The sequence below is a fragment of the Strigops habroptila genome, chromosome 21, assembly GCF_004027225.2.
Source record: "Strigops habroptila isolate Jane chromosome 21, bStrHab1.2.pri, whole genome shotgun sequence".
In the NCBI taxonomy this organism is placed as follows: Eukaryota; Metazoa; Chordata; class Aves; order Psittaciformes; family Psittacidae; genus Strigops; species Strigops habroptila.
In genome coordinates this window covers 1118328-1138360 of record NC_044297.2, presented here as the reverse complement: position 1 = coordinate 1138360, position 20033 = coordinate 1118328, and the positions used below count along the sequence as shown (strand labels likewise).

Here is a 20033-nt window from a genome sequence, read left to right as displayed (position 1 = left end):
GTGCTGCTTCTGAGCTGGGAGCTAACAGCAGCTTCAATGCACCTCCCAAATGGCCTTCATTCTTCAATGCTTCATCAAAATACAGTACTTAAACTTGGGGGGATCAAGCTTTATTGTGCATCTCTGAAGTCTCTATCTACCCCTCTTCACAAAGGAATGCATTCACAACTTTTCTCTGAGTTTTGGAGAGCTCCCCTTACTGTACCTCATTCTTACTCAGATTCATATTCAGAGCAGCCCTGTGGAGAAGGACTTGGGGGTGGTGGCTAATGAGAAACTTAACATCAGCCAGCTTCAGTGTGCGCTTGCAGCCCAGAAACCAACCGTGTCCTGGGCTGCATCAAAAGAAGCGTGACCAGCAGGTCAAAGGAGGTGATCCTGCCCGTCTACTCTGCTCTTGTGAGACCTCAGAGTATTGTGTACAGTTCTGGTGCCCTCAACATAAGAAGGACATGGAGCTGTTGGAGCAAGTCCAGAGGAGGGTCATGAGGATGATCAGGGGCTGGAGCAGCTCCCGTACGAAGACAGGCTGAGAACATTAGGGCTGTTGAGCCTGGAGAAGAGAAGCTGCGTGGAAACCTTACAGCAGCCTTCCAGTGTCTGACGGGGCCCAACAAGGATGCTAGAGAAGGACTCTTCATTAGGGACAGTAGTGATAGGACAAGGGGTAATGGGCTCAAACTTAAACAGGGGAAGTTTAGGTTAGATACAAGGAAGAAGTTCTTTACTGTGAGGGTGGTGAGGCACTGGAACAGCTTGCCCAAGGAAGTTGTGAATGCTCCATCCCTGGCAGTGTTCAAGGTCAGGTTGGACGGAGTCTTGGGTGACATGGTCTAGTGTGTGGTGTCCCTGCCCATGGCAGGGGGTTGGAACTAGATGATCTTAAGGTCCTTTCCAACCCTAACTATTCTATGATTCTAAAAAGAACTAGAATCAAGCCTCAGAGGTTTAACTTATTACTTCACAGCATATCACCACAAGCTGAGCTTTCGCTACCTAATTTTGGTACTCATGGCCTTAGCTCTGTGCTCACTGTGCTTTACAAGTCTTAACGCCTGCTGCACATTAGATTTCATTACGTGAACTTGCAGCAGCAGCTGTTTGTTCTTGCCACGCACCACAGCACATTTTCTGTCAAACACAACATAAACTATTTAACCCCATCTGCATACAAACCTTCACAGCTATCCCTACTCAAACTGCCCCCTCCACTCACTCTGATTCAGATTCACAACTTACTAACAAAAACCAGTTCTAGAATTAACATCTATAAACCTAAATCATTTCTGATGTATCTTTTCCTGGTTTAGGTCAGTGTCATCATTATACAGTGAAATTACATTAACTAACTGTTAAGAGATCAAGGCAGTAGCATTTAACTTGTCCAATGGCCAAGATAAGTTATATATCAAAAGTAATATGTAAAATCACAAATGTTAAAGGTCTAACTTTTCTGTAGGAACACATGCACAGTTCCTACCGAGACTACACAAGCCCACATACTACACATGCCCTAATACTCATAACACATGCAGTGCTTTGCTGTTTTTCAAGTGCTAAATTTGGAGGAAAAAGATAACTGTTTAGGCTCTAAGACAACAGGCATGAGATTATATCTCTATTAAGACTTTTCAGATAGAAGTAATACGTTTTCATAAAACAGAAGCGAGCTGTGAAATGTGCTGTCATGAGACTCTGCTGAGGACAAGAATTTAAGGTCAGAGAAGAAACAGATACAATTAGCAATGACAATAATTTGGGGGGAATATTGGACAATCGTGTAAAAACGACACTTACGGACAATTTTTCATCAGGTTAATAACTCAGCTGAGACCAGACCTTCAGAGCAAATCTGCCTCAAAGGGGTCTAAAATCAAAGTCAACTGTATATTACTACTTGGCTTGAGGAGTCCTGATGGGAACACACAGTCCAAACTTTTTACAACAGTCCAAACGCTAGGCTGGTGAAGGAACACCAAGGAACACCTTCTGTTCTGAAGGAACAGAAGCAAAAAGCCAGTCCTACCTGCCAATTATTTCAGGAAAAACTAAGTGGAAAGGTCACCATATGTCCATGCTCACCTTAGCAAAGTGAAGACAATGCTGAACTCATCTGGGCTGGGAGGAATGGCAGAACTGACACACTCTGGTTTAAAACAAAGCCTGAACTCCATGAGATTGCGAGTCCTTTTGGATCATCCCTTCATTTAGAATCTAGTCCAACACTCATTAGGTTCAAAGCCCAATTTAGACTTGACCAGAGATAATGGGTCCTCCTCTCTTGCTGTAAAGTCAGATCATGACCTGAACCAGCAGTAGTAATACCTCATCTGGACTTTCACACAAACTGGCTGATACAGATTTCGTGATACACATGGATTCTACGACACTCAACATAGGTAACACCTAGCTTTATAGGCATAGAGAGAGCTAACAAATGTTGTTCCAGTAAAACTGTACTCAAAAATTATACTGCACAGTTCTTAGATGTTGTACAATCACTAAAACCTGTGGACTTACACTGTAAACAGCTTCCCTTCAAAGGCTGTTTTAACACATCCGACCCTATTCTCGTTAAAATTAAACACCATCTCCATTGGAGTTCAGAGGTTGTGGCCCAACTATAATGTAGTGGTGTGAATATATTTAAAGTAAAACACCAAAATCACAACTGTTCCACACGATCTTGTTTTACTCTCCATTTTGCTGTAGTAGGCTGTTGGAGTACTAAGTCGATACACACACTTTACTATGACGGGAGCCTTCTGCAATACGCAGAGGAGGAAATGCAAACTGAGCCCTCCAATCCAGCCATTAGTCTTTTTAATGAGTCTGAACCACAAAATATGCTAAGATTCTAATAAGCATCTCATTCTGCTCATCCTGCCTCTGCTTGAGTCATAGGTACTCAGTAGGCTCCTGATTTCTTTGGCCTTTCATTAAGCTGAAGTCTGGATGGGCGTGAGAGCTAAAGGAAAAGGATTACAGGGCTTTATTCAGTGCTGTCAGAGACAGAAAATCCCTGTCTCACTGCCAGATGCATTAAACTACTGATCTCACAATTGCATAAAATTATCACTGGCATTAAATCTATGCTAATTCAACCCATAGCAAGGAAAGATGATTTAACCCAGAACCCTTTCCCAATGTCGTTCAAAGCCCTAATTAGAAAAGTGCTCCTGTTCTCCCCTCACGTTCTATTATTATAGGTATTATTCAAAATGTATTATTCATATTCATTAAGCAGAATGGGAATAACAAGGGGACACTTACTATACAGTTGAGGAATGCTGTTTAGACATTTCTGGTCACAGTTTTCTCACAGAAACATTAAACCCATGTTACATAGGTTCTTGCTTGTCATTACTAATGGAAACAGCACAAAAGCAATGTTCATTTAACTGCTACATATATAATTTCAACTGACTGAAGAGCAAAATCCTTTTCTTCTTTCCTTTGTAATTCTCCCTTCTGAACTTTCAGGAAGTATGAACTCCCACCACTGAAAAAAATTTCCTGAAGCACACCCCAGTTGGCTGTGGAACATGTCATGACACCATCAGATGAAGACAAAGGACTTCACAGAAACACAAATACACAGATGCAGACAGCGTCTGAATTGGGCTAAGAATGTATCTTAAATCTAACAGCACTACTAGAACTTCTGTAGCACTTTTCATGTGTAAGTCTCAAAATCTTCCTACAGAAAGATAATCTCTATCGTAGAATCCCAGCCTGGTTTGGGTTGGAAGGGACCTTAAAGCTCATCCAGTCCCAACCCCCTGCCACGGGCAGGGACACCTTCCACTAGAGCAGGTTGCTCCAAGCCCCTGTGTCCAACCTGGCCTTGAACACTGCCAGGGATGGGGCAGCCACAGCTTCTCTGGGAAAAGTCTGTGCCAGCGCCTCAGCACCCTCACAGGGAACAACTTCCTAAGATCTCATCTCAATTCCCCCCCTCTGTCAAGTTAAAGCCATTCCCCCTTGTCCTGTCCTTACAGGCCCTTGTCAAAAGTCCCTCTCCAGATTTCTTGACAGCCCCTTTAGTTATTGTACTATTTACCTCATTTTATAAAAGACACAATCAAGGCTCAGAGAATGAAATAATTTGCCCACAGGATGCCTGGAGCAAAGACAGAACAAAAGATGTCTCATGTCCTACTCCTTGCAGCTACTATGACCAGACACAGTGCAGAAGGGACCAACAAAAAAACCCCTATTTTTTAGACAAAAAGAGATGAACTTAAATACTTTAGAGCTCAAATTCATGCTGAATTAGTGGTATTAGAACAGACTTTTCCATCAGGGAGATTTTTCTACAACAACTGTTTCTACAGAGGCCTATTGTTGGCCTTCACATTTCTCTTTCATGTGCTTGGCACACATTCCTCTTCAGACAGCTTATCTGGCTAGACAGATCACTCGCCTGATCTAATATGGCAATTCCTATGTTCTTAGGGGAACAAATAAAAAGCAGTGCACTAACACACTCCAGGGAAAAATCCAGAAAAATCTAAAAATTAAAATAAAAACATAAAAATTGCAATAAATTCATTTTGCCCTCCTGTGTTGCAATATGATTTTATGTGCAGTATTAAACCTACAACATGAGTTATCCTTTACTTGGAAGTGACTATGACTAGAGGCAGGCAATTGAAATACACAATCCTGGTGGATGAACTGAGTTTATATCCATTCTAATTACATTCATAATACACCCATTTGAACTACCGTAGGTATTATTTAGATCTATGCTATACATTCTGTCTAAAATAAATTGAAATAAAAATATAATGCATAGCTGAAAAATATACTCTGTACAAAGTACTGTATCTCACTGACAAGTACTTAAAAAAAAGGCTAAAAGTAATAAAAATTACTGCTAGAAAAATCGAAGTGTTCCATTCCTAGATTTTATGGGGGCAGTAAAAAATGAAAAAGCAGCTCTAGTTAAGCTAGACTGATGAAGTGATATAGTGCCAGAAAGGCATTCAAGGTTGTGTTGAAACAGATTTAAAATTGATATATATCAAATACAATAATTCTGGTGCATATTAAATAGAGTCTAGCTGGAATGCTAGTGCACACTTTCACTGGATGATTGTAAATGAAATAAAACACCAAAGTCTGAGCTGGACAAAATTTGAGCCTGGCTGAAGCTGTTAATAGCAGGTTTAACCCATTAAAGATGGTGCATTTGAGCAATACTGACAACTTTATTTTATTTGCAGGAGTTTCAGGAATGACAACTTCTGCCATTTAAACCCTTTAATTTCTTTACTTGTACCAAGAAGAAAAGTTTCTAAATGATGTGCAGAACACACAGAAACAGTTTTGCCTTTAGCCAGACCAAGTGAGGTGGGGCAGTCGTGTGTTACAAATGATTTAAGAGGCTGTCTTCTACAGGCACAGCTGCAAGGAACACGTACCTGTGCTGGGCACAGTGAGCTCCACCACCTCTCACTGACACACACCAAAGGGATGACTTTATCTCCTTCATCTGCATCTCTGGCTCAGTGGCAGGAAGAGCACTAGGCCAGGTAAGAGGGTTCCAGCAGCGTTTGATTTCATTGTTATGGTACAGCCAGTGGAAGCTGAGGATAATAAGTACTTTATGTTCATACCACACAAGTGAAAAACAAGTGGATCATTAACATTCTGGCCACATTCTGTGTGGGTTCAGGTTATGACGCCTCATTTATTCTCTTAAGCAAGATGCTTTAACCTAAGTTTACCGGGAAGAACTAACGGATCTTTCCAATACTACCCACTATTCATCTTCTTCCTACTGGAATTAGACAAACTAAAGAACAGGCTTCAAAAAAATTCCCAATGTGGCTAATGATCATGAAAAAGGTTTGAATTGCAGAGTGTTCTGACACACACATTTGCTTTGCAGTTAATCATTCTGAAATTCATCTTCAGCAAAGGACCAGCACAACAGCTACAGACTAGTCTGGTGATAAAGGAACTAGATTTTGACAAAACAAAGCATATTTGGAACCAAACAGGCTTTGTACTCCTCCTCCACAAAGGGAAGGATTTCACTTTCCTCTCATTTTCACAAGGATTTAGCTCATTACTCTGGTCAGGACTATGAGGAGCTGTCATCACTTACAGGAAAGACTCCTGAGTAGCTACTGCAACACAAACAGCATCCCACTGCTTTAGTAGTGTAGATGCTGGAGGAGTCTCTCTGCGGGTGCACTATGCATCACCACCTTCGTTCCTATGTGTAGTACCTTATCAACGTATTGATTCTAAAACACAAGTAACTCACATAGAGAAGTCAAGAACACGGCACCACCACCTCAGTGACTAACACTTCCCCCAGCTATTTACCTTTGGTGATGCCCACACCAGCGTGACTATCTAAAGACACATTGGCACTGTGAAATGGATCAACTGCTACCAATTGCTTTCCACCTGTATCCCAACCCCATGACATGAGGTAGCCAGAAAAAACCACAGTATCAACAGGCACTAGAGACCCCAGCATTCTATGCCTACAAAATTGCTCAATCCATCCATATCAAGGAATGCAACTGATTTGTTGGCAGCAGAAACTTAAAAACACTGTCAAAGATAAAGCGGGCTGGTATCTGACAAGCTGAGTGTGCTATAGCAATTATCCCAGAGAAATTCTAACTACAATGTCAGCTTCTTACAGGGCACTTGTGTGTGCTGACAAAGACAAAGCAGAAGTCTGCTTCTGAAACCTTCACACGTATAAATTCTCACCAGCCTAAGACATCCTGCAAAAACAAGCTGCTTTGACAGTTCCAAATGGAAAGCATCCAGGCCTTACCTACACTAGGAATTGCTGAATTATTAGTAACAAAATGTTTTAAACTTGCCTGCTTGACTAGTGATGTTCCACAGACAACACCTTCCCCCACTATGGCCTACAGAGCGTTTTCTACTGAAAATCAGATGGAAAAAAGCACATGTGCATGGTGTGTGTGTGCAGCCCCACCATGCTCAACCTGGCATCTGGGTAGATACACGCATACACAGCCAAGCCCTCCTGAGGCAGTTCAGACCCAATACCACTGCTCTGATTTCTCACAGGCATGGAAGTCAGTGTTCCCTCCTTCACTGCAGAAGCCTTTTACTTTTTTGAAGACTTCAATAAGCTTACCCTCAATTCCCCATGCCAAGCCAGCCAGGCTGCTGCTCCTCCAACAAAATTCTGCTTTACAGTACAAATATTTACCATGGATACATGAGAGAGAGCATGAGATTGAGCCATCGCACGTAGTAGCATTCTACTAGCCATTTTAAGGATATGGAAGGCATTTTTGGCACTGTGATTTACAACAGAATAATACAGGAGAGCTATAAAGGTAGCATTTTTTTCCTTCTTTTTCTTCTCTAGTGTTACTGAATCTCTTGTGATTCCATTGCCATGTGACTTAATATATTATTAAAACCCAAGCTCCAGAGTTCTTTGAACATGAGGTAGATTTGAGGACACTTTCAGTCCTCCTCACTGCAAAGAAAGGATTTGAATCACAAACCCCCAAAGACCATAAAGCAGATAGTTTCCATGATTTTTAATGCAGCCTTGCAAATATTTGAGCCATGCAGAGAAATTACTAAACAGCAATTTTAAAATAAATAGAAGATATTATGGGATTTAAAAAGAGATTGGAACAATTCCTGAAGGACACATTCACTCACTGCATCAACTGCGAGATAATAAGAACACAAATGCCTAGATGCCACCTTTACCTCCTGAAGTTTCTAATTGCTGTTTCAAAGAGGCTGGGAAGAAGCTTCAGGAAAGGGATCACTTGTAGTTCTGTATTTGCCCTGGTCTCATGTTAGCTTTCCTTAGCATCAAGTATTAGGCGTTGTCACAAAGTGGGACTGCTGACAAAGATGGACCTTTACTTATGAACATCATCAGTACACAAATGTCCCTGTACAGCTTTCTGGCCAAGACCGTGCTTGTTAAATTCATTACTTTCTTTAAGATCACAGATGAAGGTGGTTTATCTCTAGGTGTAAAATAAATATCACAATAAGGAAGAACCAGATAGGAAATAGAAAGGCTTGAAAATCACAATGGAATAAAGGTACTGTGCAGATAAGAGATCAGTCTTTTAAAGAAAACCAAAGGGATTAAATCAAACTCTGAAAGAAGACAAGGGAATGATAAATGACGTAAGACTGTAACTAAACTAAATCTTTGGTGTCTAAATGAAATACAGAGGGCTGAGGAGATTATGCAAATCAAAATGAATCAGGCTGAATCAAGACTTAGAGCTGACCTGAAGCGTGAGGAACATGCTGCACTGTGAAACCAGAGCAATTATACAACCTGAGATTGAATAGTTGAGCAGAAGGATGGAAATCGTAAAGGGAAAGGAAAGGGGGGATCCATCACCATAGCTGCCATGCAGGCAGCTGCATGAGGGGCAGAAAAAAGAAGAGGAAAGCTGTCCAAAACATGTATTAGTATTTGCTTACTTGAATACAATCATACTCTTAATTCTTAGCAAGCCAGTTGAGATCTCAAAGCCATAGAGAGTCAACATCTACCAAGATTCTTCAGTTTCAGTATGTTTGAAATGGCACTGCAGGTGCTTTGCCCAAAATTCACTTTGTCCTCAGCAGTCAGTTGTACACCTTCTGAACAAAAGGTCCTAAGGCAGATCATTCTGCACCGCTGCCTCTGATCACTGCAGCTGGAATTCACATTCCAAATGCCTCAGAGGAATTTCAGAAGAGTTCAGATCTCAACTTCTGGTTTATTTCTTCTCTTCCAACCACTTGCAGGAGTATGTACTAATAGTCACACAAAAGAAGTAGTAACGCAGAAGTTAGGCGACAAGATAAATGATCCAAAAGGATGCCGATTTATTTTATTCACTACTACTAGCAATTACAAATCATAATACAAGTGTCTTTTGACCTTTAGAACAACTGATGCAGTCTTTTGCAGGCTGAGCAAACCAGCCTCCCCAAGAACACAGGGAAGGGAAGAACGAAAGTGAAGTGCTGTAATTAGCTGCATAATTATTTTCCAAAATAAAATGTGCAGTCTTCACCTCTTTGGCACTGAATGGCGTCATTGGGGCTGCTATCATTAAGCTGCCATCACTGCACTATCATTATAGGGCTGAGAAGGGAGACAAACACTCTGAGATCCACTAGAGGATGCGTTCATTTCCCAACTTCCCTCAACTAATGTATTTATCTACTTATTTTTGTGGATGATGGGGTTTTGAGGATGGGAAGGAAGGTCACTGACACTGGAACCAGCTGGGGCTAGAAACATTTTTCTCACCAGGAATCAAGTCTGATGCTCTAATAGAGGTTACACTATCTCTTCTTCAGCACATGACAGAACTCTCATTTTGAATAGGGCAAAGATTTTACTCCAAGCTTGCAGCCACAAGAATGAAGTCAAGACAAGAGCTAGAGCAGGAGAGAAGGAAGGGGAAGAAGGGAATCCAAGTCGTAAAGGAACATCGCTTAAGTGAAATCCTTACAGGAAACAACTTTATGTCAAGAGAGTCTGAGCTACCCAATATAGCTGAAAAAATAAGATGCATAGTATCGTTTGCATAATGAAATAACTGAAGTAATTTAATTACTGTTGTCCCAGAAGTATGTCATTATGCAGTGTCAATCCACCTCTGGGTATTTCTAATCCTGGGTGGCATCGGAACTAGGACTTGGTAACACAGTTGACATGCATTAAATTGTATTTGCGTGTGCGGAAGGTCTAATAGCTTTCCTTCATTCCCTGTTATTTCCCAGGATCCTGTCTAATGCTAATAAATAAAGTTTTCTTCTTGTCATTATGTTTGGTTTTTTGAAGTCCGGAGCAACCAGCAGCAGGCAGAAAGGGCAGGATCTCACCAAGGCAGACCCTTCCACGCAGAAAACACCTTGAAGAATTTCTGTCTCCCCAAAGGACGACTAAAAAGAAACAAGGAAATTCCCCACTATTGAACATGGGATGTAATTTCATACAGAGAATGCTAAATACTACAGCCACAGATTATGTGTGTTTACAAAACACATGACAAAATGTTTAGCAGCTCACTGTGGTATAAACAGGCAGGGACAAATGGAGTCAAACAGTTGCAAGTCATCACATATATAAAAATGAGAAGATCCTTAATTACATTTGAAAGGCTGGTTTAGTGCCATGACCTGTTGAGAGTACAGAGGAAGTGGGTTTTTGCAGCCAGAGTCTCTCATAGCTACCAGGCATCAAATTGAGATTTATCTGCCGAAGAATTGAGTCACTGAACTAAATACTGTGCTGCTATTATCCATTTATACCAACACCAAGGTTACTCTCTGTATTACAGAAACAGAACCTTTTTTCCCCCCTGTATTATACAAACCAAGCATGCACTGGAGAATGAGCACTTAAACCTAATTCAGGAACTGTGGGCTTGTTTGGAATCAGAGGAACTCCACTATGCAGAGACTAAAGCCTAATGCTGAAGTAATAGCATCCCTGTCTCCCTGGTTTGAAGTGTGAAATACCTACAGGAGCACTGAGGGATACCAGTTCTTGCAAGACCTAAAAACTTCAGGGAAGCAGTATGGGACATTTTTTTTCTTGAGGTCAAAAGGCAAAGAGAAACTCTAAGAACAGGAAACTGCAAGGGACAGAACACAATAAGAACATTCACAGGTTTTGAGGGGGTTGGGGATTTTGAATGAAGATAGAAAGATTTCATTATTCAGAACAAAAAAGAACTAAAGGAGCCTGTCAATTTAAGCGACTGATAAAAGTTTGTGGTTGTTCTGAAATAGTTAGCAGAGAATGCTGATTTTTTCATGTCAGAAATTATCTATGCTTGTAACAGAGCCTAATGTTAACAAACAGAAATTAATACAAACATCAAATGTAAGCTTTCAGGCTCCCATAGAGGCAGATAAGCAAAGGGTTTGCCCTCCTTTACCAGTGTGTCAAAACTAACAATAACAGGACCAAAACTCAGACCCATGTAACTCAACTTTCACACCAGCCCATCCACCCACAGTTGTCCCAACAACACTGAGTACGAGCTGCTCAGTAAAAATTGTTTCCAAATGTGGATTCCTTGGCATTTCATACCCAGTCCTGACCAAAACTACTTTACTCCTAAAGGCCAGAAAGATTAACTCCAGGCTTCTGGTTAGGAGTTTTTCATTGACCTTAGGTTAATAGGCACTTCCATAAAAAAACAGGCTTTGAAATAATTATTGCAACATTGCATTTCTTTCTAAGAGAAAACATAGCAAACAAAGAGTTGACATGCACATAAGTTTAAAACTGTATCTAAATAGCCAGCAACATTCCTTTATAGTGCTTTTTTTCCCCCAGTATTTTCCCCATCTTTCTGTGCCATACTTCCAGTTTCTAGTTCATGAGTCCCATCAAGTGTATTCAGCAACAATACTAATGCTAATAATATGTGAAATCCTTGGGTAAATTTATACATCTATGGGAAAAGAAGGTTCCATGGCAGCTGATTAGGGAATAAATTACTTAAGTAGCAAGGCAAATACACTAATTATTTTCATTTGGATGTTGCACCGCTCCCATTTTTGCATCATTATTAATCTGTTTTCTCAGCCAGTAATTCAGATTTCCCTTCCAAAGTGACTCGTGCAAGCCAGGCTACTAGACTGTAAATTCCAAAAAAACCCGATTTCCAACACACCTGCAGATTCAATTTCCAGCCCATAAGGACTCTCTACCACATCTTACACATTAGGTAAGGCTGCTCTTTTGCGACACTGAAGACTTGCTATACTGATCAATCCAAAGTGTGAAAGGCCAAATCTTGTCAACATCCATGAAAACACAAAGCCTTCCCAGCAGACCATTCTCACGTTTGAATTACTTCAGGTACACTTCACTATAATTAACAGCAGATCTGTTCTTCAGACATCAGGTAGCACTTCTCTGGCTGAGGACATGTTCACAAACATCTCAAAACAGCAGTAACATGCAAAAACTATTTTAGGTGCGCACAAATAAATCTCAACCACAAAACCTGTATCTCACTCCTTCATAAAATAGAAAGAGCTCTCTTAATTAAAGCCAAATCAAGCATTTCTCCTTGGGTACTGCAGGCCACAGCTGTTTAAAAAAAGCAATATGAAATGCAATCTAATTCCTTGACTCTGGAAGGCATAAACTCATGTGTTTTCTTCCGTAGAAAGAGAATCCTACCGTATCAAGTAGCATCATCCTACGTCCTCTCAGGCTCAAAACCATCTTGATTCTCCACACTGCAAAGATGAGCTGGAAAAACATAAAGTAAAAAAATCAGTGAATTGCTTCTTTTTGTAGGATTTTTACTATTACCCATCACATCCCCAGTATAAACTGGAATATTACAATAACTTAAGAAACACAAATTACCCAGTTTGTGAACCGTCTCTAATTTGGCCATTCCCTTTTCTTCCTAATTAGCCCTGGTATCTCCTTATGAAAGATCAGAGCAGGTTTTTTGTTCTTCTTCCAAGTATTTTATTAGGTTTTGATAAGGGGGATGATTCTCCCCATCCAGTGTTACACTGCCACTGTATATACAGTGACAGCAAGACATGGAATGACTTCCTCCAAAATTGTGCAGATAGTACAGCATCCTCTCCACCAGCATTACACCTTGTACTTTCCCAGAAGCTTCAGGCTGGTTTCTACTTTATGAAGTATTAATTTCTATGCATGAAGTGTTAGGTATTGCTTTGCCTTCTGCTCTAGGAAACAATTTCTACTAAGTGTTTGAGCCAGCTTTGGCAGCCATCAGGACTAAAAGCGTATTTTAAAATGAAAATAAACTTCCTCACAATCACACAACTATAAAAACCTTTAACATAAAAAGCATGCAATTTTATGGCAAAAGCCCTAGGAAACTAGTAACACTGACCAGGATTTTCAGAGTTACACGGACATTTAATAGAAAGACAAGGAAGTCCAAGGGAGGCAATAAATAGCAATAGGACAGAGAAGAGCTGCTCTTGTTTTGCTGCAGAGGCCCTCAGAGGAAAAAAGGCCCTTTCCCTACCCTCCACAGTGCTGTATTTACTGTTTTCAGACAAGCACATGATGAAGCAGGCTGAACCCTCATTACATGAGAACACAAAACTCCTCATACTTTGCCCAAACTGAGCTCCAAAATGAGGGAATCAAATGAGACAGCGAGGAAGCCTTCAGCCCCTTCTCAAGCAGCCATTTTGTCCAGCGCTCCCCAAACACACATTTCCTCTATTGTGTGGAGAAAGTTAGCACTCAATGCATTTCCCAGCCCAAATCTCCACACTCGCACTGCTATTTTCCACCCAGAAAGGGTTTTCCTCCTTTTTTGTGGCAGTTTTTTAGTAACATACCGAAGTTTTCCTTCCTCTCATGGATAACTCTGCCAGGAGGTGACTCTTCCCGCCTGCTGCCTCCTCCTCAGGACAGGCTCTGCTCACTCCCCACAAAGAGCAGCAGCTCCGGCTCCCCTTCCACAACTACCCTGTATAAACCCAAGCCCTGACCCCAATTCCCCACATACCCTGTCATCCCCCCCCAGCTCTGGTACTGGCCTGGCCTCATTTTGTATGTACAGGTTCAACCATGCAAATGCAGAAGTGGAATAAAGTACATTATTCAGCCTGAAGGTGCAGACTGAGAGCAATGGAGGGACAGGCTGCCTGTGTGCCCATGCGGGCCCTGTCAGGGCAGGCACCAGCAGTTATCATAGAACCATTGACTGGTCTATGTTGGAAGAGACCTTAAAGCTCATCCAGTTCCAGCCCCTGCCACAGGCAGGGACACCTTCCACTAGAGCAGGTTGCTCCAAGCCCCTGTGTCCAACCTGGCCTTGAACACTGCCAGGGATGGGGCAGCCACAGCTTCTCTGGGCACCCTGTGCCAGCGCCTCAGCACCCTCACAGGGAGCAACTTCTGCCTCAGAGCTCATCTCAATCTCCCCTCGGGCAGCTTAAAGCCATTCTCCTTGTCCTGTCCCTACAGGCCCTTGTCCAAAGCCCCTCTCCAGGTTTCCTGGAGCCCCTTTAGGCACTGGAGCTGCTCTAAGGTCTCCCCTTCAGGAGCCTTCTCTTCTCCAGGCTGCCCCAGCCCAGCTCTCTCAGCCTGGCTCCAGAGCAGAGCTGCTCCAGCCCTCGCAGCAGCTCCATGGCCTCCTGTGGACTTGCTCCAACAGCTCCACGTCCCTCTGGTGGTGCTGTCCCCAGAGCTGGATACAGGACTGCAGGGGGGTCTCCCCAGAGCACACAGAGGGGTTTTGCAAAACCTTTTCAAATGCAGGCAAGACCTCGAGCTTCTGCTGAAATGCTCTTACCACAAAGCAAACATTTTACTAAACGTTAACCTAGAGGAAGACTGAAAATCATTCAAATACAAACTGATCCATTTGCAGGATCATGTGTGAGACATCTCACTGATCAAATCCGAGCAGCTCGCAATCTGTATAAACTCCTGGAATAAACTTAAATATAGTGACTTATTAGCAGGAAATGATTACCATTAAGCAGATCAAGGTGATTCTATTGCTGTCATTAGAGAAAAACAAATTATTGTATGTGCCTCTCTCTCTCCCTAGAGAACTAGTCATGTCTACAGGGCACAAGTATAACAGCAGCATTTACGTTAATATACTTAACTGGGGCTGTAAAATAAGTATCTTTTATTTATAAACAGAACCCTCACCCCCAGGCAGGGAACTTGCTGTATTTGACAATATGATTCGGCAAGTACAGTTCTCCTGGCTTCCAACATCCTTTTACACTAAACACATCTGAAGGACCAAAAACCAAAGTGTAAGTTCTGGAATAAAACCACAATACTCCTAATGAAGAGCTATCTATATAAGACTATTTCATTTTCTAAGTGGACTGCTTCATGAGGAGCATTGTGGGCAATCTATGTGAAAGATTTGGGAAACATGACTGAATAGATGAAGCTCTGGAAGACGAATGCCTAAACATGGGTTTGATTTCTTTGTGTTCCTGGGCAAGTTCTGCAGAACTCCTCATTGGTCTCTGTGTGAAATACAGCTCCCCATCCTTGTGAGGTGTTTTAAACAGACAGGTTCCAGGTAGCTTTCTCAGGCACTAAAGTAAGTGGAAAACACTGGCCTCAATCAGGGCAGAAATATTAATTAAATTTCAACAGTGGCTGAACAATGTTCTGTATTTAGCATTACAGCTTCAGAATCACCATTGTGTATAAAGGAATTGAGAGACTTGCATGAGGAAAAGCACTCATGAAGAGCAAACCATGTAAGATCTGTCAGCGCAAGAGCTGCAGTCACTTAGACTGCATCCGCAGTGACAGTTTGCTCCTGCTTTGGAGCAGGTTCCTTGCCGTTGTCCCATGTCAAAACTTGTCTTTTCTGTATTGCTACTTCGGTTGGATGCACTGCCTGGGTTTGGTTTGTAAAGTATTATTAGGAAACCTGGTGAAGGGGAAAAAATAGGAAGCAGTCTGACAGAACATGGATGATACTAGAGAAGGAGCAGCTATCTGACAGATATTTTGGAGAGGATAAGGATTACATCCTGTTATTATGAAAGGATACACAGGGGTTTTCTCCAGATGTCAGGTGGGCTGTTGAAATGATGAGTGCTGTTGGGGCAGTGTGTTGAAAATTACATTGTGGCATCAAGAGATTGTCTGCATCACACAATGCCTTCATGAGCTACAAGAATGAACCAGGGCTAATTAACTCAAATGAACTATTAAGAGCTACACTCTTTCTGGCACTCAAGCTAGCACCCTCGCACACACAGAACTCTGCTGTGAAGGTATACAAGCTCATTCATCACTATCTCAGGTACCTCTGGAGCCTTGAATAAAGGTCTCATTATTAAAATTCCAGTACTTGATCCTGACTGAAAGACCAGGCAGACAATTATAGTATTTACTGTTGCAGACTTCTGTCAAGGTGAAACAAAAGGGATAATCACAAGGTATTTGTGTGAAGTCAGATTCCAGTCCTCTTCTTGTATTAAATTTTACCTTAAAACCAAACATATAATTCCTTCTCTTGATCTGGTCACTCACTATGGAAATGCTACTGCTCTGCACTCATTTTGCCCTGTCCTTCATTAACTTCTTCCCTCTACTCCTTTCCCCTCCCTTACCCATTTAAAGTAAAAATCTCATTAATAGATCTTTTGCATTGGCAATACATTAACACAACTTCATCCTGGTCTCAAAATCTGCTACGGCTCTTCCTCCACAACGAGCAATATTTCTCCTTTTCAGTGAATTTGTCTCTAGAAGTACGTCACTTAAAAAGAAGATAGAGTTGTTTTCCTGAGCATTTTTAAAACATATATGCAACAATCCTGCTCACGTCAGTAACATAAAAATGCATAATTGCCAGCCTTAAAGCCGTAATTTGCATTAATATTGTGAAGTCAACCTCTTATGCATGCAGTGCTGTAATGGTAGCCTCAGCACTTGTGCCTCCTTCTAGATGGGCAGGGAAAAATACTGCTGAACACATACATCATTGCTGACCGTCCTCGAACAGAACTTCTCTGATTAGATTTGGGAACTGGCGAGGCATTGACTTTATCCATGAACTCCATTTCCCGGATAATGTTATTAATTTATTCATTAAAATGTTATCAAATTATTGCAAAGAAATCTCCATCCTGAGTGTTAGATAACAGCAGCTCTGCTTCCCATCTCAGCGGTACATTCTCTTTAACAGGACTTTTAACTAGCAATATTGTTTAGTGATTTTATTATTACCATTATTCAATTCAGCCAAGCTTTTTTTTTTTCCCTTCTTCTTTGCACTCTGTTTACACTTTTTAATGAGGTTTTAATCTTCCTTGACATGTTTATTCAGGTTATTTGTTTTACAAAAGGAACAGGCTTTAAGTACAACTGAGGAAATCGATGCTTTTTTCAACCTGGGTCCAAATCTCTTTCTAATTCTCATTTTTAAATATTCCTCAGCCTGGGGAGGGGGCAAAAAAAGCAGAGGTTCTGGAGAGTGTATGCAAGAAGGTTAGAGGAGTTTAGATTAATTCAAATAAAACTCAAATTCTTATGGGAAGAGCTGTGAATTCTACAAATCCCCATAAGAATAACTGATTCCAAAATATTAAATGGAGCCCTCAGAGATTCATGGATAAACTTAAAGAGCATTTTTAAATGAAAATGAATTAAGGAGCATGGCAAACCTTTAGCTAGCCCTGGTCACAGCAAATCAGCATGCCCTTAAAATCAAGCAATGTGTGTCCTTTTCCATTCTGTTCCTGCAGTGTTTGCGTATCTCTTTTGGGTTTAAAGGGTGGACAGCCTGAAAACTCCAACTGCAAGAGCAACAAGTGTGAGAGGCTGGATTTGAGGTGAAATACCCGAATTCCAGCTGTGGATCACTAACTCTCCAAAATTTCCCTCACTGACTGAAGTTTCTCACATAGGAAAAAAATCTACATCCATGTAAAGCTATCAGAACACCAACACTGAGGCAGACACACCTAAACCTTGAATCACTGACATTTCAAGTGAACTCTATCTTTATAGATTAGAGCAGAGAAAAAGGTTGAAAAGGTAAATTGTCGGGAGGCCTGTTCACAGATTTGCTGATTCAACTCCCCTAAGATGAGATTTTGCTTCTGTCCTTACTCTGTGAGCACTTTCCACACTGCTGAAACAGAGACAGACCCAGCAAATTCCTTCCATTGGGGCTGAGAAAATATTGTGATGCGGTGAACTACATTAAACTTGAACATCTAAAGATAATGTGTATTACCCTGCTGCCTGGATTAAAAAGCTTTAGAGCCTTATGGAAACATTCTGAAGGCTGGAAGGACCATCATTACTGCCTTTCACTAGCACTCTAAGGTTAAATGCACATTCCTTACTCCAGACTTCTTGTAGTACCTTTGCAAGAAAAATGTGCTCAAAGTTAATTTAAGGTCCGTCCTTACAGTGACATCTATGAAGGATTTCTGTCCTGTAATACTTGTCATGCTGAATGTACACGTTACTGCCTCATATGCAAAATAACTAATAAGATGTTTCCCATTTAATTTTCTGAGCAGCAGAAGTATTTAAAGAACATTCATGCAGTCAGACTTAATTTACACTCCCCACCCCCCATAACTTGCACTCATTTTTCACCATCCTCATGCTAGTTAGCTATTATTTTGTAAATGAATGACTTCATTTAATTTAGTTTCAGATTTAATTGTTCCTTATTGGAAATGTCAGCTTTCACAGTTCATTAATAAGGGCACTGGTGGAAAGAAGTGGGGGTAGGGAGAAATAAATAACACTCCTGCACATAACAAAGAGCTTTAGTTAATGTTATGCTCACATTATTTGCTTTAAGTCCTTCTTGAACCTTGGTCTCTGGATTAACATTGCTGGGGATATCTGCTGGAATTCAGCAGCCTGGCTTCTCCATCAGATGCTGCTTGCTGACAAAGACACACAATATAACCCTTGAACCGTTCAGACTCTCCTCCCAGGTAGCCGGCAGGGCAATCCAGAGGTGGCAACCAGCCATCCTCCTGCGACAGTGGTTTCAATATGTAGATGTAAAATGGTTCTTCCAAATTCTGCCTGAGCAGAACTGGGATTTCTCAACGGAAATGCATTTTGGGATACCTTTGGACAACCTGTGGACTAGCTGTACTCCTGGTCGAGGAACAGGATCCCACTGCATCAGACAATCCAAAAGTGACGCCTGTTCCCTGGATCTATAGACTGCTGAATGGTGACCACCTTCCTTAATAAATAAATAAACACTGCCTTCAATCACTGTTGTACCTCAGTCACTCATGAAAACATGAGCAAAACCTATTCCTATTTATCCTGATGTAGCAATTAAAGCCAAGCCGTTAAATATTATTGCACTGAATTCCTGGAGGTAGTCCAAAATTATCATTTTGGGGTTTTTTTTAACTATATTTACTCAACGTGCCTGTAAAAATAAATAATGAAAACATATTAGTTATTTCTTTGCCAAGTACAATGTCACTGAAATAATGAATTGCTTTAAGAGCTTTGTCTTTAGTGATGACATTAAAATGTTTTCTAAGTTTTGCAGAACCAAAGTGCTGAGTTTTTTTAATGCAGTGGAACACTTGTGATAATGATGAACAAAGACTGAATAAATGTCACATCCATCCATGGACTGCAATACACTACAAGTTTAATTTTGATCCAAATTTGTCACTCCCACAGCCAGTTAATAAAGTAGATTACTGGCAGAGCAAAAAATCCCCAATAATAATCTATGAAATCTTTATGACATAATCAAGACTTGTAGTAAAAAGTGATATATAAATCCAGCAGCAAAACACTGCAGTAATATATTACCAAGGGAATGTATCTTGCAACCCGTCCTGTACTTTCTCTGTAAAATGCTTTCTAAGCTCATTCAGATCAATTAGCATTTCTGAAACACTTTCTATGAAATGGCTTTGACTTTGTGTTATTGGTCTGCCTTCGGCTGCTTGCACGTGTTTAAATGAAAGGCTCCCCACAGCTTTTGGGGAAAAGAGAAGAAAAAAAAAAAGGCAATTTCATTTTTAAACAAGTAAATAGTGCATGGAGAACTGCACAAGGAAAAAACAGAAATAAGCTTTTGTATATTTATGCAGAGGCTCCACCAAGACAATAGCTGAAAGAAAACAGAGCTTCTGTATGGGGAATTTATTATACATCAAAAGAGGCAAAATTGGCTTTATTTACCATGTGTGGGAAAGAAGAGAAAGATGGGCTGTGCCGCGGGTAGTCAAAGATACTAACAGCTTGACTGAAATGATAGGAAAAATCTCCACTATGAAGTGTGTTGGATCAGGCCTCAAGAGCTGCACAGCTCCATGAATCCCGCCCACAGCTCCATCCATCCCCAGTTCCTTGCTCTCCAGTCCAACAGAACATCAGGCACACCCTCTGCAGCCAAGAGATCACAGAAGGAAATGCTTCATTTGAAGCAGACCTGAAGTCCCTTTTAAGAGAAAAGATTTTACATTTGAGGACACAGCTGAGCTGGACAAGTAGATTTGATCTCGGGACCCAATTTCCA

The 20033-nt window shown here is 41.1% G+C and overlaps 1 protein-coding gene across 2 annotated transcripts in view; it reads right to left on the bottom strand.

The window, feature by feature from the left end:
- The window catches only part of LRRTM4 (leucine rich repeat transmembrane neuronal 4), a 530617-nt gene that overhangs the window by 276938 nt on the left and 233646 nt on the right, over positions 1–20033 (bottom strand). For both annotated transcript variants that reach the window (XM_030510093.1, XM_030510092.1), the window contains one exon: positions 12194–12265. The gene's annotated coding sequence lies outside the window, so the exon portion shown is untranslated. The remainder of the gene's footprint in view (positions 1–12193; positions 12266–20033) is intronic.